The 25672-nt window shown below is 38.5% G+C and overlaps 1 long non-coding RNA gene and 1 pseudogene across 1 annotated transcript in view; one reads left to right on the plus strand and one right to left on the minus strand.

Moving 5' to 3' along the window:
- Positions 1 to 25672, plus strand: part of LOC143665489 (uncharacterized) — a 98454-nt gene that overhangs the window by 68948 nt on the left and 3834 nt on the right. The window lies entirely within an intron of this gene.
- On the minus strand, positions 23026 to 23817 carry LOC143665747 (protein SET-like; annotated as a pseudogene).

Below are 25672 nucleotides of genomic sequence, written 5' to 3' on the forward strand. Positions count from 1 at the left end.
GAAATTCATTTCCCATCTGTCTCTTTCCCTAACTTCTCCTACATTACATCCATCCCTATGCTTCAAGAATCAAGGATGGCAGCTGTGGGAAGCCAATTCTTTTTATTAAAACTTTAGGGTGCTGTTTGGTTTTACCTCCCTACCTCCAACTCAGCACCTGCCAGTAGTACACTTCTCTACCCAGTAGAAATTAGATATATCAAAAAGGATTATTAATTGTATCCAAGGACTAACTTCAATTTTCATCTTTAGCTCAGCAATTGTGAAAAGCCTAATTATTCTCCCCACTTCATGCATATTACAACCTGGTCTCTGTAGCATCAGGGAATGAAATGAACTCCTTTCAAATGTCCTGCAGTAAGTGGCCAATTTCATTGATATATTCTGACCAAAATGTTAGCAAAGAAGTGAAAATAGGTAATGTTCTTATTCCAAAAATCTTGTTGCTTTGTATTCCATTTTTTTGAAAAGTTGGACGTAGAAAAATGCACTCAGGAAATAACTTGATTTTTCTCTTAAACTCATTATCTTGCCTGACGCCAGATCTTACAGTTTTTCAGTCACTTTTGAATTTTTGAATGGCCTGATATGAAATGAAAATCAAAACTTCACCTTCTCATATAAAAAATGCCTCTTCGGGTGGGCCATAGTGGCTCAGCAGGCAAGGATGCTTGCCTGCCATGCCAGAGGACCCAGGTTCGATTCCTGGTGCCTGCCCATGTGAAAAAAAAATGCCTCTTGCCTCTTTTCAGTGCAGGCCCCAGTCATGCTTTTACTGGCCAGCAGAAGGGAAAGAGAACACATGGTCTGCTCACTTACTCTCCTTACTTCACTTTTTTTGGCATCTTCCTGTGTGGTCGGCTCTGTGCTGTTATTTGTGTGTGTGTAATTTAACTTTTTCTCCAATAACCATATGAACAACGTGACACTATTATTACCATTTAAGTGTTGAGAACAACTGAAACTTAGATTCAGTTAAGTTGCCCAAGACCATAGAGCTAGTAAATGATGGAGCTGGGATCTGATTCCAGGGTTTTCCTTGCTTTAAAGCCATTGCTTATAGTCACTTTAAAGGGCAAAAAATGAACAAACTGAGGCATGAGTTTATAAATAAGGGAAAATGCCCTCTGATAAAGACCAAATATACTTAAACGTTACATCCAGCTGACCCTTTGGTCTTTCGAGGATGATATTTACCCTGGTCTCTGGGCTTCTGTACCTGTAGTTCAGATGTTCTTACCCCCTCTTTTTGACTCAGTCAAATCTCTTATTTCATCAAGGCCCTGTATAAAACCATCTTCACAGGCCCAGCATCCCACAGGCCCAGAAGTCTCTATTCTCTCATCACCTATTGTAATTCCAGTTCACAGCATTTAGTACTGGATGATGTAATTTCTCCTCTTATTTCTTTTTTACCTCTTCAAATAAGCTGTAAATTCCTTGAGGATGAGACTATGTTTTATGTTTCTTTTATATTTCTCACAGTGCCTGGTATATAGATAGATTGATTTACAGGGGTTGAGACCATTTTTAGAGTGGAATTAATTCCTAGTGAATAAGATTCTGCAGGAAAGATTTGACCTTCCTTTTTGCAAAACTCATGGCAGGATAAAAATGGAAGGGCAAGAAACTTCTTGAGAGTTTCAAAGGGACATAACACAAGGCAGTTAAGAGGATACCTCTATTGCTGAAGTCATTAAAGATCCCTCCACCAGGGAGAATGTTGGGCTTGATAAGAGCCAAAGTGACAACAGGGAAACTCCAAAGAGTATGAGAAACACGAAGGGCCGTTGTTTCCATCTAATGTGTTTCCCTTCTCAGTGAGTGAGCCAAGAGACTGTGATTTAAGAGCTTCCCTTCTGTTCTCCAGCTTTTGTGACACCCCAGCAAATGCAAAGCATTGTACATGCATGAGTTTCTTAGTTGAACAGGAAGAACTTGGGAGGCAATGACAAATACTTCACAGTACTTCCCTGGCATCTGAGATGGTTTTCTGAAAGAGAACACAAGCTCCTACTTAGTGGATTCTCAGAGGACATCTGTGGGAGGAGCATTCCAGAGCAAATATGTATGCATACCCATGCCCACAGTGCAAATGCCAGGAGACCTTGTAAAATCTTGTATAAACCAAGAACAATTAAGGGAGAATTAAAGAACACTTAATGAAAACCCATTACCATATGCCTTGTCCAGAACACTGAATAATACGTTTATAAATCATGGTGTGTTTGTTTCAAGAAATTACAGAGAATCAATGCTGCAGAAGGAAATTCAGGGAGGCAGAAGTTTGGGGAAAAGCAAAGTATTATGCTTATGAGGAGGTAAAAAGTAGTTTTGGGAACTGCTTATCCAAAAAATATGACACTAGTTTTTAGGAGAAAATGACAATCCAAAATATATCAATCTTCAAACAGCAGTAGAAACCTGAATATGGCTTTATTGAGAGTCTCACCACCCCCAAATGGAATCAGAGTCACATGTCTTTACAGCTAAAAAGCCATGGCTGCTTATCTTCTTGGCTGATATATTTAGATTTTGTTCAGCACATGCTTGGTGAAGTAATACTTGCCAAATTAATTCAAGTTGGCTTGGATACGAGCTTAGGCACGTGGCCTCAAAGTGGATGAAATGGATTAATAACAAATGTCAGAATTTTAAAATAATGAGTAAAATGCAAGAATTGTAGAAGAAACCACAAGCTTTTTTGACACACTTTCTCTCATTTAATAGCAGTGTCTGTTTGTTCCGCCCTTGCCAAGGAGGTGGGAATACTGCCAGGTAGAGGTGCTGGATAAGAATGATTATTTTGTGAGCTAGTCTTGCACCTTTGTATATGTTGACATGTGTCAACATATAAATCAGTTTGGTAGGTGCTTTAGTTTCCAGAGCTCTGGGGCTGCCTTCTTTTGGCCCTTTTTCCACTGGCTAGTAAATGTGTCACGGGTGGAATCCTGCCAAGATCCTGTTGCCCCTGAAATTCCCAAAAGCTTCCAACATGCTCTGGAAATGATCCCCTCCTTGGGGCTAGATGAGGCTGTGATGCCTGGACAAGCTAGGTACGGCAAGACCATAAAATGAATGGCCCTCTCTCCAGCCATGGCCTCTGCAGGGTGCTCAGTTCTTCCTTCATTCTCCTTTTTGGCAATTCTTGTTCCTCTCCTGAGCCTATTGCTCCAAGCATTCATTCATGATTAAATAAATTGACCCAATAAAGATATGTTTTTATGACATATAGGGAAGACAAAATAAAATGAGAGAAATTCACAGTGTAAGAGCACGTGGGGACACAAAAGAGTGTGTGCCACATGTGCCATGGGGACACAGAAGAGAGTTGCTTAACCCAGCCAGGAGGGTATATAAAAGGGTTAGGTTTCTCCCTGGAGAGGGTGAAGCATGCAGTGAGTTCTGATGAAGAGTGGGAAAAGGGCATTCTATTCATTCATCCATGCAATATTTATTGAACACCTACTAAACGCCTGGCAGGGTCTGGTTGCGGGAGAAATATCAGTGAGAGAGACAGATGTAGTAGGGCCAACCCAGACATGCAAAAAAAAAAGCAAACAAATAATGTTCTTTAAATTTCAAAATGAATCTATTCTTGCTGGAAAACACCCATTCCTACTCTGTACCAATGGGGGCAGGAGGTGGGGAGTAAACTTGCCATTTATAGGTGTTCTTTTCTTCCAGTTCAAAACAAGTCTCTTGCAGATAAATTCAATCTCTCTTGGGTACCCGACTGGTCTTTTCAAACTTTTCTTCCTTCCCTCTTCTTCCTTTCTTGCTATGAGGCACCTGATGTTCCCAGGCACCTGTGGAGTTTATTTATTTATTTAAAAAACATAAAAATTTTTTTAATTGTATAATATATATACAAAGCAAAGAAAGAAAAAAGCAATCATTTTCAAAGCACACTTCAACAAGTAATTATAGAACAGATGAGTTTATTTAACCTCCAGGAATAGGGGGAGATGAGTCCAGCTTAAGCATCATCCTTTTCCTTTGGCTCATATTGACCTAAGCTCATCTTGCCTGATCTCTGGGAAGTGACTTTTGTCATCAGTTCATCCACTGTTGATCCAACGTGGAGCATTTTACCTTGGCACAGGTAATGTGTGATGACCACGGCTCAGGTACTCAACTATTTCCTCTTGCTGATTAGGTCCCACTTGGGCTGTCACTGGGGTTGCAGATCCTCTTGAGGTTTGATAAAACTCCACTAGATCACAGCTTCCTATGTGGACAGTTCAACCCTCAAGATGGCAATGTCCCTAGCAAGCTCTTGGCCTCTCCGCACGACCACCTTCCTTACTTCCTTCATCCCTTTCCCTTGGGCTATGCAAAAACCTCTAGTTCCTTCTATTTAACGTGGAAGCCAAGATAGATTTGGGGGTACCCTTTTCCTTTTTACTCTGCTTTCTCATGCTCTGTTTACCCTGACTCCCAATGGTAAATGGGGCCTAACTGCCCTCTGATTTTGCCTTCCCTCTCTCAACTTATCTGGGGTTTCTATTTCCCTGACCCTCTCCACCAGGCTGAAAGTCCCAGGAAGAATCTTTACCCTAGATATGTCCCTTCCAATCTGAATCTTCCTTCCAAATGGAAGAGCTTATAGTTCTTTCTAGACAAATGGGAGCTTCCTTTATGTCCTCTCCCAAGTTTTCTCTATCTATGATTTGTGGTTAAATTTTATGACTGATCTCTAGGCTTTGTTCTTGGTATAAAAGGGTCATTTCTGAAAATTAGAAAATTTTAAACACAGAATAAAACCCAACTTTTCAAATTACTGTTTCACTGGCTTCAGACATCTATTTTAGAAGTACCAATCTGAGCATTACTTATTTCATTTGCATTCCTGTTGTATCAATTACAGTTATCCCCTAGGTAGCATATACCTCTGAATGACTGGAAAGGAGGTTGTATATAAGCGAGAAGAACAACAGAAAGCACATTAACATATTTTGCAAAATATTTTTCCTTAACCCAGATAAACTATCTGCTTTTACTGAGTTTACATTTTTTTTTTTAAGAAGAAAGCCTGTTTTTGTTTTTACTGGAGGCTCAGGTGACACATGACAGTTAATAAAATGGCTTCAGAGGTGATGGGGGCAAAAAAAAAAACTGGGGTGGGAAAGAAAAACAAACAGGAGGAGGTCAGAATGAGCTGGTTCCTTCTCAGCCTGGGTTAGGGGAGGGAGTGGGTGCCTCTGAACAATAAGGGTGGCTTTCTTCCTTCAACCCTTGGTAGGGGAGAGAAAAAGAAAAAAAGCAAAAGGCTGTTGCTTTGGCCCTCCTGAGTCTCAAGGAAAGGGAGAAAAGGCAGTGTTTTGATGTCATGAATTATGGGAAAGGGGGGAAGGGATGAAGTACAGGTTAGGTGGAAAAACTTGCAGATACCAGATGGCAGCTCTGGGTGTCCTTTGCATTGGAATCACTCCAGTATGGTGATGGTGGGGTCCCCACTGTTGATGGGTGCTGAATTTACATTTTAATCTAGGGAGACTAAATGTATAAGGTGATTCCTGATATTGATAAGTACAATTAATGTAATGCAAGAAACGTCATGATAGGGCATGACTTCGAGTCTCTTTTGGACTGTTTGGGGGAAGACTTGTATGAAGAGATGATATTGAGTGATAACACTAAGGAATATAAGAAACCAGCCGTACAGACTTCTGAAGATAGAGGCCAGAGTTAGTGCCAAGACTCAAGATATACAAACTTGAGGTGTCTAAAGAACAGAGAGGCCTGTGCAATTGAAGTATAGTGAATTAGAGGAAGAGTGTTCCAAGATGAGAAAGAGAGATGGGCAGATGCCTGATCACATGAGGCTGTTACAGACCAGGTAGAGATGGAATTTTTATAAAGCTAACAAAACTTATGCTTGAAGGACTCTCACTTGAGGAACATGAGAGGAATGCTAGCAATGTATATATACGTGGCCACGAAGGTTTGTTACATTTTGTAAAGGAAGAAGTTTTAACTGCAATCATTTAGGACCATTGTTTCATTCTGCTTTAATTTCTCCTGTCACATGCTCCCTTGCCCTTGTGTTGCAGACTTTATGTTGTACAGTTCTACAGATTTTTCCAAATGAGCACTTTTGGGCTATATGGCTAAGAGAAAGTTGAATTGGAAAAACATTTGATCTGTGCTGAGTAAGATGTATTGATGCATTTCAGAGTTATGCTGTCAAAAGTTGTTGCTAGTTGTACAAGTGTAGGAATTTCTTAGGGAATACTCCTACCATTCTCTGTATGAATTTATTCATTGTCCTTACATGGAGGTGCGGGGTCGGAGATCTTATGATTATATGAACATAAGCTATGGCTCTGGGCAGCAGAAGCATTAGGCCATATGGGGAGACAAAAGATTTGAAATGTTTAAAGTCAGAAACTTAGTCTATAGGAAGCCCTTCCTATAATAAGATATGCGAAATGGAAAGTGGAGGATTTGGATTTCACAAAAAAGATACTTCTTTTCTGCAGGAAAAGCCCTCCGTGTGGCATATGCAGTTACATCCTTTTTCTTTCTTTTATGGACATAGTGTTGTGTTACCACAAAGTGCTGAATTGCCAAAGCAGAGTCACTCAAATCAAGGTTCTTCCCAATACCAAAGATTACTAATGATTCGAAAGATGGAGGCAACAGCACAGATGAAGCACTCTTTTTTTGGAGGATCCTGAAATCATTAATCACAGCATTCAAAAATGTATTTTTCTCTTGTATTAGGAAACTTTTGGTTTTGTGATAACAGATAAAGTTCACAAAGGAAACCACTTTGGTTTTAGAACGCGATCATTTTATATTCTGTTAACTAAAGAACTGTGTGACTACTGCCATTTTCTGGCCATGCCCCATAAGTCCATAAAAAATTCCAAGTTTACTTATAGTAAGCCATCTAGACTAACCAGTATAGCCTGTTAAAAAAATTATCAATAGAACTCTCTAGCATCTCTCTAGAACTAAATACAATTCATATGTTTACAAAGAGGACTGGCTGAAGTCCTTCATTTTCACTCAATTTCTATTAGAGAAGGAGTGAGTTATAGGCCTGCTCTTAACTGAGTTTCTTCTCACTAATGAAATAGAATAAATCAGAATTTTTGTGTTTGTGGGGCACACTCTTAACTGCTCTTTTATTCTACCTCTTGTGTACTGCTAGTGTCTAGTGATTAGGCAGGGAAATCCTCTCTTTTTCTTGATGTTTCTTGATAATACCATGTGAAGTTTACTTCCATGTTTTCTTTCTGAATTGAGTAAAAAAAAAAAAGAAACTTATATCAAGAGAAGAGGGAGGAACCTTCTAAACTAAGAAAACAAATGAGTAGGTATGAATGGAAAATTTGGGGGATGAGTAAATAGCACGGAGATTTCTAGAAAAATTTTTCTGGATTTTTGGTATAGAAATGTAAAACACACACACACACACACACACACACCAGAAGTAAAACTCTCCCAGAGCCTTGATTCTATCAGCCCAGCCTCTCCCTCACTTCTGCAAGAGGTCTGGAGCTGACCTTGGAACCCAGGTCTCAAGGACATATGTTGGAAGCAGTGCCGTGGGAACTATATTATAAAAACCCTTCAGTACTAGATTTAGGATTTTTCATTTAACTCAGGTATAAAGAGACACTACTGAGACTATTTGAGTAGGGAAACTATGTGTAAGGACATTACTAGATGCTCATAGAATAAAAGGAAGCAGAATAAAGCTAGCGTCCTAGAATGGATAATGGGTAAACTCTTTATGGTACAACTTTTCTGAGTGAACTACTTTGTACTGCACATCCTCCTGTCCCTCTGTTACTTGTAGTTCTCAAATGTCAAGTCTGGGCTGAGTTATTGGGAATTCTTCTTCTATTACTTTTCACACGTTCTCCCTGACTTAGCTAAGTCCCCTCCTGTATCTCCCTACCCCTAGATAAAATTTTGACCAAGAGCTTGATAACCATTCTACTGGGTAGCATTTTTCCTCAGTGGCATAGTGTTACCTAAATGGAATCCATGTTGTAAAGCATATTTGAGGAACTGATGACAAGTAAATTCATAGATGTTGTCAAATTTTCATTGGTCACTTTGAAACCATATGTGATTAATTGTGATGATATTAAAGAAAGGCTTAGTGAAGGGGAGACTGGCCATTTGAAGGAGTGCTTTGTGATAGTCCATTCTGATTGCTGGCTTTCGGTGCTGGGTTATTATTTCAGACTTAGGTCACCCGTGTGAGACCAGTTGATAAGCCCTGGGAGTTCACTGAAGAGACTGCTAGCACAGGAGACCTTTCTCTTTTCTGTACTTATTGGAGGAGGAGAGTAGAAATAGAAACTCATGAAATATAATTACCTGTGTAAAGGGAGTTGGAGATGCTTTTGAGTATCACAGATTTCACTTGAGGCTTTTTGAAGCCCAAGTACAGAGCTCTCTATTGAGCTACTGTAATAGTATCATTGAACTCATACCACCTCTGTACACAGAGTTTACCTCTGTGCTCCATTCTCTGAAAGGAAGTCATCTTGCAGAGTCCAGGCAGGGCAAGCACCTTTGCCTTCCTTTGAAATGCCGCTGAACCACTCAACCATTCTCAAAGGACAGAAGCAATTCTCTTCAAATTTGGAGACATAAATGTTGGAGAAGTTTTGAAGAGATTTCTTCAGATGAAGAAAGAAATGTGTGAAGGATATACAAACTTTTTTTGTTTGTTTTGTAATGTCCTGAAATTCTTTATTTCATTCGCTATCAGTGTCTGCACACATGGTAACCAATAGGTTTGAAAATGTGTCTCAACTTTTGGTCAGATGAATCATTGTTTCTCTAAGTTGGCAATTAAATTGGAGGCTGAACTTCTCTTAGGCCAGAGTTTCCAAAACCTTATTTACATATGTAATGCTTGCATACATCCAAATTTCTCATGTTTCATTTATCTTCTTTACTGTGGTTTACTTTATTTAATAATTAAAAAAATTGATTTTATATGGACTCACAAAGTTCCACTGAGGTAATAGCTCTAAATCACTTGCTTGTTAAATATTAAATTAAATCCATAACTATTAAAATAATTTTTATTTTTGGCACAAAATGATCTTGTGTGCCTCTAATGGAATGCATACCGGGCCTCTCTTTTCCATTTGCTCATTGACATCTCCTGGTTGTCACAAAGGCACTTCAAATTCAACTCAAAACCAACTCTAACCATACTCACCAAATTCACCCAGTGCCATTCTCTCAGTGAACAGCACCATCGTTCAACCACCTGCTGAAGGTGGAAACCCAGGGATCATCCTTGACCTATTTACATCACATTCAGTTCATCAAGTCCTGCCAATTTTAACTCCTGAAATAGTGGCTCTTGAATTCACCCTAGTCTGATTTATCAGGCCTTGGCAATTGTAGCTGTCTCCTGACTGGTGTTTGATAATGTTTCTTTGACCCTCCGATTGGCTCTGAACACTGCAGCCAGTGTACTCATTTCAAAGACAAAATCCTTAACAAGATCTCCTGTCCCTCCAGCTTACTTTCACTCCTTACCCTCCCCTTTCTCACCCACGGGTTTCTCTCAGTCCCTCTAGGGCCTCACACTCGGACTTGCCAGAGAGCCTTTTAAAATGCTGTTTCCATGTCCTTCAAACCCCTTCTCACTCCCACATACTTTTGAGTCCATTTACTTTCTACTCCCCTTCCAGGTGTTAGCTCAACTCCTCAGGGAAGCCTTTTTAGACTTTAATAACTGGGTTAAATTCACTTATTTTCAGTTCTCCTACCACCACAGCTCTATTTTACCTGGGTTACCAAAGTTACAAATTTACATGTATTTGTGTGATTATTTGTTTAGCATTTGGCTTCTTCACTGGACAGTAGGGTGGGAGCTGTGTCTGTTTTGCTCTCTTTTGTATAACCAGTGCCTGTAACGGTTCCCAGAACATAGAATGGATTAAAAATATTTTTGAAATAAATAGTTGAATTGATAATGGATTGTGAAGTTGGAGTCTGAGAGTCAGGCACAGGTTCAGGACTTGCCAAGGGAAAAAATTCAATAAGAATCAAGTTATAAAAGTTCCCCAAGAACAGGCTACATAAGCAAGGAACCAGTTGGGAAGCTATCCTCAGCAGTTCTTTAAAGATTAATGGAGACATCATTGAACATCACGTTTTGATAGATGTTTCAAGTAAAGGAGGAAGGAAAGCAGAAATAGAAAGACAGATATTGATCAGCAAGAACAATATTGAGAAGCTGGAGGAAGCATGGGTGGAGAGTTGAAAAATAGGCTAGAGGTAGAGCCTGGGAGTAAGAGTCAAAATGCTGGGTTTATTATAATCTAAGGAATCAATGACTAAAGTGTCACTTAACAAATGCCTGTAATATCCCACTATGTAGGCTAGAGCAAGAGAAAATGGGATAAAATTGTACCTTGAGAGTTCTGTTTGATAAAGGTGGGTCTTCTTGTCTTTATGATGATTAAACCATGGAACAAACTAATCGGGAAGGCTGATGAATCTTACTTGGAGATCCTTCAGGAATAGAAGAGGCAACTGTGGTGGTTTGAAGCTATGTATCACAGAGAAACATGTTCTTAGACGAGGTCCATTCTTGCGGGTGTGAATTCTTGTAAATGGGACCTTTTGATGAGATTACTTTGATTAAAGTATGGCCCTGCTGTGTCAGGATGGGTCTTAATACAATTATGAAGGTTTTATAGGGAAGGTCACAGACAGGGAGAAGGCCAGAGGGAGCAGTCAGAGGCTGAAAGTCAGTGGAACCCAGGAGAGAAGAGAGACACTAGGAGAGGGTAGCATGTGCATTGCTTACCTGCAGCTAGCCCCAGAAAGCCAGTTTTCAGGAAGAAAGCATTACCTTGATGATGGCTTGATTTGGACTTTTACTAGCCTCAAAACCATGAGCCAATGAATTCCCATTATTTAAACCAACCCAGCAGCAACCATTTATCTGGGATAAAGGTAAATGATTAACTAAGCTATCTGTTAGCTCTTTAGTGTTTTGGGGATTTGTGGTTTTCTCCCTCAGGGTTTTTTTTTTTTTTTTTTTCCTTTTTCTATTCGAGTGGCAAGAATTTTATCTTTTACTACCCTGTAGTAAAAGAAAGCTCCAGAAACCTGTCATTCAGTGTGTATGGCATGGGGTCGTCTATAGTTCAAGGCTGCCTCTTTTTAGTAAATTCAACGACCTTTTACCAGGAGAGGCTACTGTTAACTGGCTTACTTCTACCCTTTCCAATGCAGCCCCTGCCCTTTTATTGGACGGTATCTGGGACTTCTCTGTTCCTTGAATCTCTGTTCTCCTTGATTAGTGTTGATTGCCCTAAATCTTGGCTTGATATCCCAAGACATCCATTCTCTTCTTCTTTGCTTCTTCTCAGACTTATCTCTCCTGTATCTTCAACCTCTATTTCTCTACTGGCTTTTTCCCATTAGCATTTTATATGCTGTACTGCTTACATCTTAAAAGGGACAAAATTCTTTCAACCTCGTGGTCCATTCCAGCTGTGACCTCATCCCTCTTCTCTTCATTCTAGCCAGTGTTCTGTAAAGATTTGTCTGTATCTGCTGACCCTACTTCTCTATTGATTCAATCCACTACATTCTCGTTCCTCTTCTGCTTTTCTCTGATACTTTCAAACACTGCCAGTGGCATCCTTGTCAGTTTATTCAGAAGTATACTTTTTGTTCTTTAACTTGCCAGATATCTTAAGAGAAAATAGTACTTGACTACACCTTGTTTCTTGAAAACGCTTCCCTTGGATTTTGTAATACTATAATCTTCTAGTGTTCCTCTGCTCTGCCTCCACCTCCACCCCCTCCATCTCTGGCTTCTTCGTGGATATCTTTTCCTCTGCCCATCACTTAAATGTTGAATGTTGGCAGTTTTTGAGTACTGGCCCTTGTTTTTTTTTTGGTTGTAAAGTGAACTTTTAATTTTTTTCTTTTATTTTATTTTTAACTTTATAATTTTATAATATATCATATATATATATACAAAGCAAAGAAAGAAAAAAGCAATAGTTTCCAAAGCATTCTTCAACAAATAGTTATAGGAAAGATCCCAGAGTTTGTCATGGGCTACCATACCATCATTTCAGAGTTTTCCTTCCAACTGTTCCAGAATATAGGAGGCTAGAAGGAATAAATATTCTTTTATCATCACAATTGACTTTTTTTCTTTTTTTGTGAAAAATAACATATACACAAAAAAGTAATACATTTCAAAGCACAGCACAACAATTAGTTGTAAAACAGATTTCAGAGTTTATTGGTCATAATTCCATAATTTTAGGTTTTTATTTCTAGCTGCTCAAAGATACTGGAGACTAAAAGAAATATCAATTTGATGATTTGACAATCATACTCATTTGTTAAACCCTTCCTTCTTGTATAAATCCACCATCACCTTTGATCTTTCTTTCCCACTCTTTAGGGGTATGTGGGCTATGGCCATTCTAACTTTTTCGGTTTGGAACTATCTGATGTTCTGGAGAGGCTGGGCCCTCTAGGTTTCAGGGCTTACCTGGTCCAGGGACCCATCTGGAGGTTGTAGGTTTCTAGAAAGTTATCCTAGAGCATGGAACCTTTATAGAATCTTATATATTGCCCTAGGTGTTCTTTAGGATTGGCTGCTAGGCCCTTGTTTTATCTTATTGTAAGCACTCTTTTTGGTCAATCACAATGAATATCTCAATCACAGATATTTCCTGAGCCCTTTGTGGTAATGCCTTCTGTGCTAGTCTGAAATTGTTATGTACTCCAGAAAAGCCATGTTCCTCTAAACCTGATTCAATATTGTAGGGTGGAAACCTTTGATTAGATTGTTTTTATGGAGACTGACCCACTCAATTGTGGGTGTGACATTTTGATTAGATGAAGATGTGACTGTACCCATTAAAGGTGGGTCTGGATTAGTTTAGTGGAATCCTTTAAAAGGGAGGCATTTTGGAGAACATCAGAACCAACAGAGATACAGATGTTTGGAGAGATTTGGAGTCCTGACAGAGAGAGCAGATACTTAGATGGGACATTTGGAAATGCAGAGCCCAGCAGACATTGCCATGTGCCTTCCCATGAGATGCTAAGCAAGCAGGAACCTGGAGAGAGTGAAGGGAAGCTAAGAGATGAAATCCAAAGTTTTACCCTAGAGAAGCTATGTGAAGACCCACAGAACCTTAGAGAGGAAGTCACTGGAATCAGAAACTGGAAGCAACAGAACTGGAAACAGTGACTAGCAGATGACAGACATGTGCCATCCCACGTGACAGACATTAACCTTTTTTGAGTGAAGGTATCTTTCTCTGGATGCCTCAGTTTGGACATTTTTGTGGTCTTAGAACTGTAAACTTGTAACTTAACACATTCCTTTTTAAAAAGCTGTTCCATTTCTGTTATATTGCATTCTGGCAGCATTTAGCAAATGAATACACCTTTCTTAAGTGTTGCTACCTACCAATGCTAGAGTTACTTTCTGTTTCTTCAAATCTTTATTTTATTTCTTCTCCACACCTTTGAAATCATATTTCCCTATGCATGGCATCTTTCTTCCTTTGCATAGTTCTTAACATTCTTAAGAACACAGCTTGGAGGTTGATTCCTCCAGGAAACTGGGGAACTCCTTCTAACTTCTCTCACTGTACTTAATTGCCTATATGTTGTTTACCCCTTCACTGGTCCCTAAAATTTCATGATTGGTAGAGATAAGAACTACTGCCTTTATTGTCAATATTCAGCCCTGGCATGTAGTTAGCAATTATTAAATATTTGATTCAAAAGCAATGAATGTTATTGAATGAAGTTATAATGAATACAAAGAACATTTAAGTGCTTTTATGCTGACAGAATGGATACTGGAGGTTGGAGATAAATTATTTTCTCTCTGGTTGTCACCTTTTTTAGGTGTGATGTCAAACACTTTACAGAGTATTTTATTGACATACAGTAAAATAATAGTAAAAAGAATGACAGGGCTTTTATGGACATTTAACTAGATGCCTCAAAACCTTACTTGATCCTTAGCTTAGATGGGTGCATTAATTTAGCTAACATTAACTGATTTAGGATAAAGTCCTACATAGAATTGTTTAAATTAAGGCTCTCCCTTTCTTTCTTTCCTTTTTTGTTTTTAGTTTTAACGTTTTCTAAATTGTGAAATATAACATATATACAAAAAAGCAATAAATTTCCAAGTACATTTTAACAAGTAGTTATAGGACAAATTTTGAAGTTTGGTATGGGTTACAGTTCCATGATTTATCATTTTTCTTTCTAGTTGCTCCAAGACACTGGAGGCCAAAAGCAATATCAATATGATGATTTAGCTATCATACTCATTTGTTGAATCCTGTCTTCTCTGTTATGCTCCTTTTCTTTCTTTCTTTTTTTTTTTTTGTGAAAAATAACATATATACAAAAAAGCAATAAAAACAATTAGTTGTAGAACAGATTTCAGTTTTTGGTATGGGTTTTTACTTCTAGCTGTTCTAAGGTACTGGAGACTGGAAGAAGTATCAATGTAACTATTCAGCATTCATACTCATTTGTTAAACCCTACCTTCTCTGTATACCTCACCATTAACTTTGATCTTTCTTCCACTCCTTAGGGGTATTTGGGCTATACCCATTCTAACTTTTTCATGTTGGAAGGGGCTGTTGATAATATGGGATGGGGGATGGAACTAATTGATGTACTGGAAAGGCTGGCCCCTCTGCATTTTAGGACTTCTCTGGTCCAGGGACCCATCTGGAGAGTGTAGGTTTCTGGAAAGTTACCTTAGTGCATGGAACCTTTGCAGAATCTTATATAATGCCCTAGGTATTCTTTAGGATTGGCAGGAATGGTTTTGGTTGGGATTTGGCAAGTTATGCTAGAAAGCACTGTCTAATTGAAGCTTGCATTAGAGTGACCTCCAGAGTAGCTTCCTGACTCTGTTTGAACTCTCTCAGCCACTGATACCTTATTTGTTACACTTCTTTCCCCCTTAGTGGTCAAGATGGCATTGTTGATCCAATGGTGCCAGGACTAGGCCCATCCCTAGGAATCATCTCTTATGCCAGCAGGGAGACATTCATCCCTGGATATCATGTCCCATTCAGGGGAAAGGGCAATGGTTTCACTTACAGAGTTGGGCTTAGAGAGAAAGGCCACATCTCAGTAATAAAAGAGGTCCTCCAGAAGTAACTCTTAGGCATACCTATAGGCAGGTGTTCTAGTTTGCTAGCTGCTGGAATGAAATATGCCAGAAACAGAATGACTTTTAAAAAGGGGAATTTAATAAGTTGCTAGTTTACAGTTCTAAGGCCGGGAAAATGTCCCAATTAAAACAAGTCTATAGAAATGTTCAATCAAAGGCATCCATCCAGGGAAAGATACCTTGGTTCAAGAAGGCCGTTGAAGTTCAGGGTTTCTTTCTCAAGTGAGAAGGCACATGGTGAACATAGTCAGGGCTTCTCTCTGAGCTAGAAGGGCACATGACGAACACGGTGTCATCTGCTAGCCTTCTCTCCTGGCTTCTGGTTTCATGAAGCTCCCCAGAAGGCGTTTTCCTTCTTCATCTCCAAAGGTCACTGGCTAGTGGGCTCTCTGCTTCGTGGTGCTGCAGCATTCTTTGCTCTCTACAAATCTCTCATTCTCCAAAATGTTTCCTCTTTTATAGGACTTTAGAAACTAATCAAGATCCACCCAAATGAGTGGAGACACATCTCCCCTAATCCTGTTTAACAACCACTCTTGATTAGGTTACATCTTCAGGGAGATGATCTAATTGCATACAGTATTCAATAGGGATTATTCTACCTCTACAAAATGGAATTTTGATTAAAACATGGCTTTTCTAGGGTCCATACATCCTTTCAAACAAGCACAGTAGGCTAAGCTTCTCTTCTACATACATAAGCTTCACAAGAGCAAGTTGCAAGATCAAGGGCTTGGCCTATAGATTTGGGTGTCCCTAATGTTTGACACAGTATATGGGGTTTCCCTGGTGGTGAAGTTTAATAGTTCCATATTTTTTCTCTCATCTCTCAAGGGATGCTTTTTGACTATCTTTTTGACTATCTTTTTGACTATCTGCTTAATATACTCTGGGATGTATCTTGGCTTTACATTAAACTGTACGGGATTAAAGTCTCTCATTCTTATTCTGGGCTCCCTGTGTTTGGGTCATTTAATTGATCTATCCAGACAGGTTGAATTATATTATGTGCTACAGAAAATTTATGTTCTAGACAAAACTTTCTTCCTTTGGTCTCAAAGAGTATGTAAAGTTCTAAAATACAGACCATGTCTTCCTTACCCCTATATTCAGAATTACCTTAATCCTTACCTGGTTGGCCTTGTTCTTCTATCTCAATACCAGTTTGTACATATATAAAACTGCACCTCAAAATCCAGAAATAACACTTATTGCTCTGGACTAAATGTGACTGCTATAAGAGATTATGATTTGGGTTCCAGTTTTCTTATAAGTATTTTCTAAACAAGATCATACAATATTTGATCTTTTGTTTTGTGATCTTATTTTGCCTCACCAAATGTCCCAAGGTTTCATTCACATTGTTGCATGCTTCACAACTTTGTTCCTTTTTTGTAGCAGCACAATGTTCGATCATATGTATACACCATAGTTCACCAATCTACTTCTCACTCAGTACATCTTTCAGTCACCTCCATCTGCAGGAACTCATGTATGACATCCAAAGTCAACAGTCTCCCTTTCTTTTTTATGAAACAAACAACTGAACCAAAAAACCCTGTGTGAAAGAAAAGAGCATGCACCTTTTGTGCATGCTCTTGCTCTGTGAGCCACCAGAGGGGCTGTGACTGCCTGTTTTGCCATTGTCTGTCTTTCTGGTATTTTAGGTGATGTGTATTTTCTTTAAATGACTTTGGTACATTTCACATGGAGAGGAGTCTTGCTGAAGAAGACCTAGCCCCACTGGGGAGGTTACACAAGGGCAGTGTGATGTTATACATTTATACGATATCTGGTCATTGTAAAGTACATTCAAGCCCTTGTTATAGGGTTTCTATAAAAGGACTGGGAAGCATTCCCTAATAAAAATTCTGTTATGGACATTTGGGCTGTTATTGCCATTTCTTGGCAATCATAAATAATGCTGCTGTAAACGTCAGTGTGCAAATGTCTGTTTGTGTCCTTGCCTTCAGTTCCTCTGAATACATACGTAGCAGTGGTATTACTGGATCATGTGGCAATTCTATGTTTAGCTACCTGAGGAAAGTCTAAACTGAGGTCCAGAGTGATTGTGATTTTTACATTCCCACCAACAGTGGTTTAGTGTGCTTTTTTCTCCATATCCTCTCTAGCAGTTGTCAGTTTTCTGTTTTTCTGATAATGGCCATTCTGATGGGTGTGAGATGATACCTCATTGTGGTTTTGATTTGTATTTCCCTAATAGCCAGTGAAGTTGAGTATCTTTTCATCTGCCTTTTAGCCATTTGTATTTCCTCTTCTGAGAATTGTATGTTTATGTCTTTTGCCCATTTTTTTTTTTTTTTTTTTTTTTTTTTTAAAGGAAAGACAGAGAGAAGGAAGGAAGGATAGAAGGAAGGGAGGAAGAAAGGGAAACATTTTCTTGTTTTATTGTATTTTGTTTCTCCGTTTTTGTTACATGGGCTGGGGCCGGGAATCGAACCGAGGTCCTCCGGCATAGCAGGCAAGCACTTTGCCCGCTGAGCCACCGTGGCCCGCCCTTTTGCCCATTTTTAAATTGGGTTATTTGTCTTTTTTATTTTATTTTTTATTTTTACAAATCAGGCACCAGGAATTGAACCCGGATCCTCTGGCATGGCAGGCAAGCATTCTTGCCTGCTGAGCCACCGTGGCCTGCCCTGTCTTTTTTTTTTTTTATTATTGAGTTGAAGAATCTCTTTATATATTTGGATACTAAACCCTTATCTGACATGTGGTTTCCAAATATTGTCTCCCATTGTGTAGGCTGCGTTTTTACTTTCCTGACAAAGTTCTTTGATGCACAAAAGTGCTTAATTTTAAGGAGATTCCATTTATCTATTTCTTTTTTCAATGCTTGTGCTTTGGATGTAAGGTCTAGGAAACTGCCTCCTATTACAAGACTTATAAGACATTTCCCTATATTTTCTCCTAAAAGTTTTATAGTCTTAGCGCTAATGTTTGGGCCTTTGATTAATTTTGAGTTAATGTTTGTAAAGGGTGTGAAATATGGATCCTCTTTCATTCTTTTGTATATGAATATCCAGTTCTCCCAACACCATTTATTGAAAAGGCTGCTTCATCCCAGGTGGGTTGGCTTGACTGCCTTATCAAAAGATCAATTGTTCAGAGAAGAAAGGGTCTATTTCTGAACACTCAGTTTAATTCCATTGGTTAGTATATCCATCTTTATGCCGGTACCATGCTGCTTTGACCACTGCAGCTTTGTAATATGTTTTAAATTCAGATAATGTGAGACCTCCCACTTTATTTTTAGCTATTTGGGGCACACTGTCCTTCAAAATGAATTTGGTTATTGGTTTTTCTATTTCTGCAAAGTAAGTTGTTGGGATTTTATTTGATATTGCATTGAATCTATTAATCAATTGGGGTAGAATTGCCATCTTGACCGTACTTAGTCTTCCAGTCCATGAAAGTGGTATGCCCTTCCATTTATTTAGGTCTTCCAAGATCTCTTTTAGCAATTTCTTGTAGTTTTCTTCATATAGGTCTTTTGTATCCCCAGTTAAATTTATTGCTAAATATTTGATTCTTTTGGTACTGTTGTAAATGGATATTTTCCCCTTGATTTCCTCCTCAGATTGGTCATCATTAGTGTATAGAAACAATACTGATTTTTGGGTGTTGATTTTGTACCCTGTCACTTTGCTGTACTCGCGTGTTAGCTCTAGTAGTCTTGCTGTAGATTTTTCAGGATATTTGACATATAGTATCATGTCATCCATCTGCAAACAGTGAGAGTTTTATTTCTTCCTTTCTAATTTGGAAGCAATTTTCTAATTGCTCTGGCTAGAATTTCCAGCACAATGTTGAATAACAGTGGTGACAGTGGGCTTGCTTGTCTTGTTCCTGATCTTAGAGGGAAAGCGTTCAATCTTTCCCCATTGAGGATGATGTTAGCTGTGTTCCTTCATCATGTTGAAGAAGTTCCCTTCTATTCCTAACCTTGAACTGCTTTCATTGAGAAAGGATGTTGAATTTTGTCAAATGCTTTTTTGCATCAATTAAGATGATCATATGCTTTTTCTGCTTTGAATTGTTGATATGGTGTATTACATTAATTGATTTTCTTGTGTTGAAGCATCCTTGCATACCTTGAATAAATCCCACTTGGTCATGGAGTATAATTCTTTTAATGTACTGCTGGAGTCAATTTGAAAATATTTTGTTGAAGATTTTTGCATCTATATTCATTTAAGAAATTGGTCTGTTTCATTTTTTTGTAGTATCTTTGTCTGGCTTTGGTGTTAGGGTGATGTTGGCTTCATAGAATTAGTTAGGTAGCTTTCCCTCCTCTTCAATTTTTTGAAGAATCTGAACAGAATTGGTACTAATTCTTTCTTGAACACTTGGTAGAAATCACATGTGAACCCATCTGGTCCTGAACTTTTCTTTTTGGGGAGCCTTTTGATGATTGATTCAATCTCTTTCCTTGTGATTGGTTTATTGAGGTCCTCTAATTCCTCTCGAGTCAATGTTGGTTGTTCATGCCTTTCTAGGAAGTTGTCCATTTCATCCATATTGTCTAGTTTATAGCATATAGTTGCTTATAGTATCATCTCATTACCTCCCTTTTTTCTGCAGCGTCAGTGGTTATGTCATCTCTTCCATTTTTTATTTTATTTACTTATTTGCACCTTTCTCTCTCTCTCTCTGTTAGTCTAGCTAAGAATTCAATGATTTTATTGATTATTTTAAAGCAACAACTTCTGGTTTTGTTGATTTTCTCAATTCTTTTCATGTTCTTAATTTCATTTATTTATGTTCTCATCTTCATTATTTTCTTTCCTTTTGTTTGCTTTGGGTTAGTTTGTTATTCTTTCTCTAGTTCTTCCAAATGAACAGTTAATTTCTCAAATTTTCTCTTTCTTCTTTTTTAATATAGGCATTTAGGGCAATAAATTTCCCTCTCAGCACTGTTTTGCTTCATCCCATGAATTTTAATATGTTGTGTTTTTGTTTAGAGGTATTTACTGATTTCTCTTGTAATTTTTTCCCTGACCTGCTGGTTGTTTAAGGGTATGTTTTTAAGCCTCTCTATATTTGTGAATTTCTGGCCTTCTGCCTGTTGTTGATTTCCAATTTCATTCCATTATGATCGTAGAAAGTGTTTTGTATGATTTCAATACTTTAAAATTTATTGAGACTTGCTTTAGGAACCAGCATATGGTCTATCCTTGAGAATGATCCATGAGCACTTGAGAAAAACGGGTATCCTGCTGTGGTGGGGTGTAATGTTCCGTAAATGCCTTTTAAGTCTAGTTTATTTATCATATTATTTAAAATCTCTGTTTCTTATTGATCATCTGTCTAAAAGTTTCTATTCATTGATGAGGGCGGGGAATTAAGTCTCCAACTATTATGGTAGAAGTGTCTACTTCTCCCTTCAGTGTTGTTAGTGTTTGCCTCAGGTATTTTGGAGCACTCTGGCTTGGTGTATAAATATTTATGAGCATTATGTCTTCCTGTTAAATTGTTCCTTTTATTAGTACATAGTGTCCTTCTTTGTCTCTTTTAATTGCTTTACATTTGAAGTCTAATTTGTCAGTTATTAGTACAGCTACTCCTGATCCTTTCTGATTGTTGTTTGCATGAAATATCCTTTCCCAACCTCTCACTTTCAATCTGTTTTTGTCCTTGGGTCTAAAGTTAGTCTCCTGTAGACAGCATATAGATAGGTCCTGCTTTTTTTAAATCCATTCTGCCAGTCTACATCTTTGTGTGTGTGTGTACACATTTAGTTTTTTGGTTTCTTTAAAAATTTATTTTATTGATTAAGCATACCAACATATAAGCACAAACATTTTTACCATATGATCATTCCATTTTACATATATAATCAGTAATTCACAATATCATCACATAGTTGTATATTCATCATCATGATCATTTCTGAGAATATTTGCATCAATTCAGAAAAAGAAATAAAAAGAAAAGAGAAAAAAGTTCATGCATATCATATCCCTTACCCCTCCCTTTCATTGATCACTGGCATTTCAATCTACTAAATTTATTTTAACATTTGTTTCCCTTATTTATTTATTTTTAATCGATATGTTTTACTCATCGGTCCATAAGGTAGATAAAGGGAGCATCAGACACAAGGTTTTCACAATCACACAGTCACATTGTGGAAGCTGTATCATTATACAATCTTCTTCAAGAAACATGGCTACCAGCACACAGCTCTACATTTTCAGGCAGTTCCCTCCAGCCCCTGCTGGACTAAAAAGGTGTTATCTATTTAATGTGTAAGAATAACCTCCAGGATAACCTCTTGACTTTGTTTGGAATCTCTCAGCCATTGACACTTTATTTTGTCTCATTTCTCTCTCCCCCTTTTGGTCGAGAAGGTTTTCTCAATTCCTTGATGCTGAGTCCCAGCTCATCTAGGATTTCTGTCCCACGTTGCCCAGAAGGTCCACACCCCTGGGAGTCATGCCCCACATAGAGAGGGAGTGGGCAGTGAGTTTGCTTGTTGCGTTGGCTGAGAGAGAGAGGCTGCATCTGAGCAACAAAAAAATCTCTGTTTTTTTTTTTTTTTCTTTTTCTGTTAGCTCTGCCCCCTCTGTGCCAGGGCAAAACCAGTGACCTCTGCTTTTACTTGAGGTTCAGCTGAGTTGGGGGCCTATTTTCAGTAGTCAGAATTTGTTAATTAATTCCACAATTGGAGCTTGGTAGAACTCAGCCCCTGCTGCTGGTAAAGTACCTTTCCTTTTCCCTCTGGGAAGCAGCCTGTCGGGGAGGGGTGCTGGCCACCATGGCTTGGGAGACTCATGGTTCTGGGTGGGATCGCAGCTGGTCCATCTGGTCCAGACTGAGGTATACTGTGTGTCCGGTCACTGATGCGGCCCCAGCAGTTGTTCTGTACCATTCCTGGCTATTTACTAGCTGCTCTGGAGGATGAACTGAATCCCACTCCTCACTAAGCCACCATCTTGGCCCTGACTCCCACACTTAGTTTTATTGTAACAATGTGACTTGTACACTTTTAATGTTTACAACTAAATATCGCCTTTCCTTCCCAGTGAAAGAAAAAGAAAATTAAAAAATTAACAGGAAAAAAATTGCAATAAAGAATGTCATTTCCAAATAAGATCCCACAGATTCTGCTGATTCTCCCATGAAGTTGCAGGGCTCAAGTCATCATTAAGAGAGAATTTTATTGTAAATGTATCATCTTAAACTGCAAGGATGTCCAGTAAACATCACAATTAAACATGCCAAAGGAGAAACCATGCTGTCAAAATTCCCTTTCACCCCATCCAAACATCGCAAATCCACCATTTGCTGACCTTCTATAGCCCCATTTTTAACAGCTTTTATCTTTTTTTAAACAAGAGAAAGTAGACAGATACAATGGTAAATGCTAACTGTTCATATTCGCATAGAGACACAGTGTAATCTCTGAGCCCAATATACAGAGAAAGGAGGGAAAGGCTGGATTTCTATGCACTACTACACAGGGGCCTAGCACCCTTCAGTTTCCAGCAGAGCAAGGGGGGCAGAAGGTTTATCTATTTTCCCACAGAGCATGGTCAGGTTTGTTGCGTCCATAAAGATTTTTTGTTGAGACAAGAAGGGATAAAAATGAATTTTGAAACAGAAACAGGTAGAGATTCTTTTCTCACTGTATTCTGCACAAGGCATTTTCCCCCTAAGAAGTTGTGAACCATAGCATAAAGGAGAGAAAAGAGACTCAAAAGCAGGGCAACTGAGCACAAGAGTAAAAAAAAAAAAAAAAAGAAAAAAAGAAAAAAGACTGCAACTTGCCCCCAGGGAGTAGAGAAAATTAAAAGGGAAAGTTGGAATCTTTGGAATCCATCAGTATTCTATTAGTCATCTTCTCATTCATTCTTCTCTCCTTCCTCTCCCTCATCATCATCTTCATCTTCTTCCCCTTCATCCTCATCCCCTTCTTCATCAATATCTTCTAATCTTCCTCCTCCTCCTCCTCCTTCCCCTTCTTCGTCATCCATATCAGGAACCAAATGGTACTGTAATGGACATGCACCTGCATCAGAATGGTCAGTGAACCAGGTAAAGAAGCTCTCTGGTTCTTCATGCTTCCTCTTCCTGCTTGCTTTATTCTGTGTTTGACGTGAACATTTCACGAAATCCTTTCTAGATTTCTATTTGATTTCAGTTGATTTGAGGATGGATCACCACATTCATTCAGATGAAATCCTTTGGAGAGATCTTTATGTTTGAAGTAAAGATTTTCAGCAAGATAAAAAGCTATTCTGTAACCTGACTTAATATCTTCAAATTCTGTCACTTCAACTCTTGTCAAATAATACAGTGCCTCTTCATCCTCTTCCTCAGGCAATGCAGACACTTGTGGATGGTTGTCAAATGTTGTTACCTCAAAATTGGGGATTTTGGTGATCAGTTCTGACCTCTTCTGAAAGAATGGTTGGTGGAGTTTATTGTATTTCTGTTCTACTTTCAAAATCTCTTTACTGGTTTGTTCATTAAGTCTATCTATTTCATTTTGTACTTCATCAATATGTTCAATTACTTCCTGCTGCTCTCTTTCTCCTTTTGGCAAGTTGAGAGCAGCTGATGTTTCCTCTGGCGTGGGAGCAGGAAGCAGCTTTACTTTCTTCATTTGAGCAGGAGTTAAGACTGGTGTTTGGAGGCTATGCTCTTAAGTCCAACAACCAGAGCCAAAGAGAAGTGTTTTACTGGAAGAAGCTCAGAGAACTCAGTCTATGTCTTCTGATTGGGGAATTAATCCATTAATATTTAATTTTATTACTGTAAAGGCAGTACTTTTTTCTGTCATTTTGTCTTTTGAATTTTATATGTCATGTCTAATTTTTTTTCTCTTTTTATCTTTACTGGTATTCTTCATTTCTACACTCTTCTCCAGATCTCTTACTCCTGTTTTTTTACCTATCTACCTGTAGTTCCTCTTTTAATATGTCTTGTAGAACTGATCTCTTTGTCTGTTTGCCTGAAACTGCTTTAATTTCCCCCTTAGTTTTGAAGGACTGTTTTGCTGGGTATAGAATTCTTGGTTGGAAATTTTTCTCTTTCAGAACCTTAAAGATATCATACGTCTGTTTTCTCACCTCCATGGTTTCTGCTAAGGAATCCACACATAGTCATATTGACTTTCCTTGTATGTGATGGATTGCTTTCCTCTTTCTGCTTTCAAAATTCTCTCTTTGTTTTTGACATTTGACAATGTGATTAGTACATATCTTGGAATATATTGATTTGAATCCATTCTGTTTGGAGTGATGTTGCACTTCTTGGATCTGTAATATGATATTTTTCATAAGAGATGGGAAATTTTCAGTTGTTTCCTCCTTTAGTCTTTCTGCTCCTTTCCCCTTCTCTTCTTCTGGGACACCCAAAAAATGTATATCCACGTGCTTCATGTTGTCATTCAATTCCCTGACATCTGTTTATATTTTTCCATTCTTGTCCCTATATTTTCTTTTGTGTGTCAGATTTCAGGTGTCCAGTTCTCTAGTTCGTTAATACTTTCTTCTGCTTCTTCAAATATAATGTAGGTTTCCATTGTTTTTTTCTTCATCTCTTATGTTGTGCCTTTCATTTCCATAAGTTATGTGATTTATTTTTCAAACTTTTGAATTCTTTTTTGTATTTGCCCAATATCTCTTTATATCCTCCCTCAACTCACTGATTTGATTTTTGATAAAATTTTCTATGTCTGTTCAAACATCCTGAATTAGTTATTTCATCTCCTAAATTTCATTTGAAATTTTGGTTTGTTCCTTTGACTGGGACTTATGTTCGATTTTCCTAGTATGATTCATTATTTTCTGCTGGCATCTAGGTATTCATTCCCTTAATTAATTTATTCTGGAAGTTGTTTTCACTCTTTACATGGAGTTTTCCTGCTGGATGATTTTGTTCTCTATCTGTTCTTTGACATTCAGTTCAACTTATACGAGATTTCTAGCATAGGTTCTGTTTAACTGAGCAGAATTTTTCATTCTTGCTTCTGTTTCTTGCCCTGCCTTTATGGGGCCTTTTTCTTTTTTTTAGGAGTGTCTCCTCAGATATCATTGCCCCAGTCAGATTTTCCCATACCAGACAGCCCAACTTCTCAGAAGGCAAGACTAACCAACGTCAGTTTTCCTTGAGGGTGAGACCTGCAAGTTGTCAGACTTTCCTATGAAGCCTGCAGGCTCTGTGCTTTTCCTATTCTGCCCAACATGTGGTGCTTGAGTGTCCATGGCATCCCGCCAGTGTAAAGTTATGTGGTGCCTTTAATTTCGTAGACTCTCTCTTCCAGGGGCATGGTGGAGACTGAGGCTGCAGTAGTAGGTGGGCTTTGATTGCTTCTGTTTTCTAGTCCCTGTGGACTGAATTCCTTGAAGAAGGGATTTCACTTGAGCTGGTTCCTGCCCCTCTTTTCTTGGGGAATATATGCCCTATAAGGAATTACCCCCCCCCCTTTTTTTTTCAGGGAATTAACCCCTTTTACC

This window comes from Tamandua tetradactyla, chromosome 21 (assembly GCF_023851605.1).
Source record: "Tamandua tetradactyla isolate mTamTet1 chromosome 21, mTamTet1.pri, whole genome shotgun sequence".
Lineage (NCBI taxonomy): Eukaryota > Metazoa > Chordata > Mammalia > Pilosa > Myrmecophagidae > Tamandua > Tamandua tetradactyla.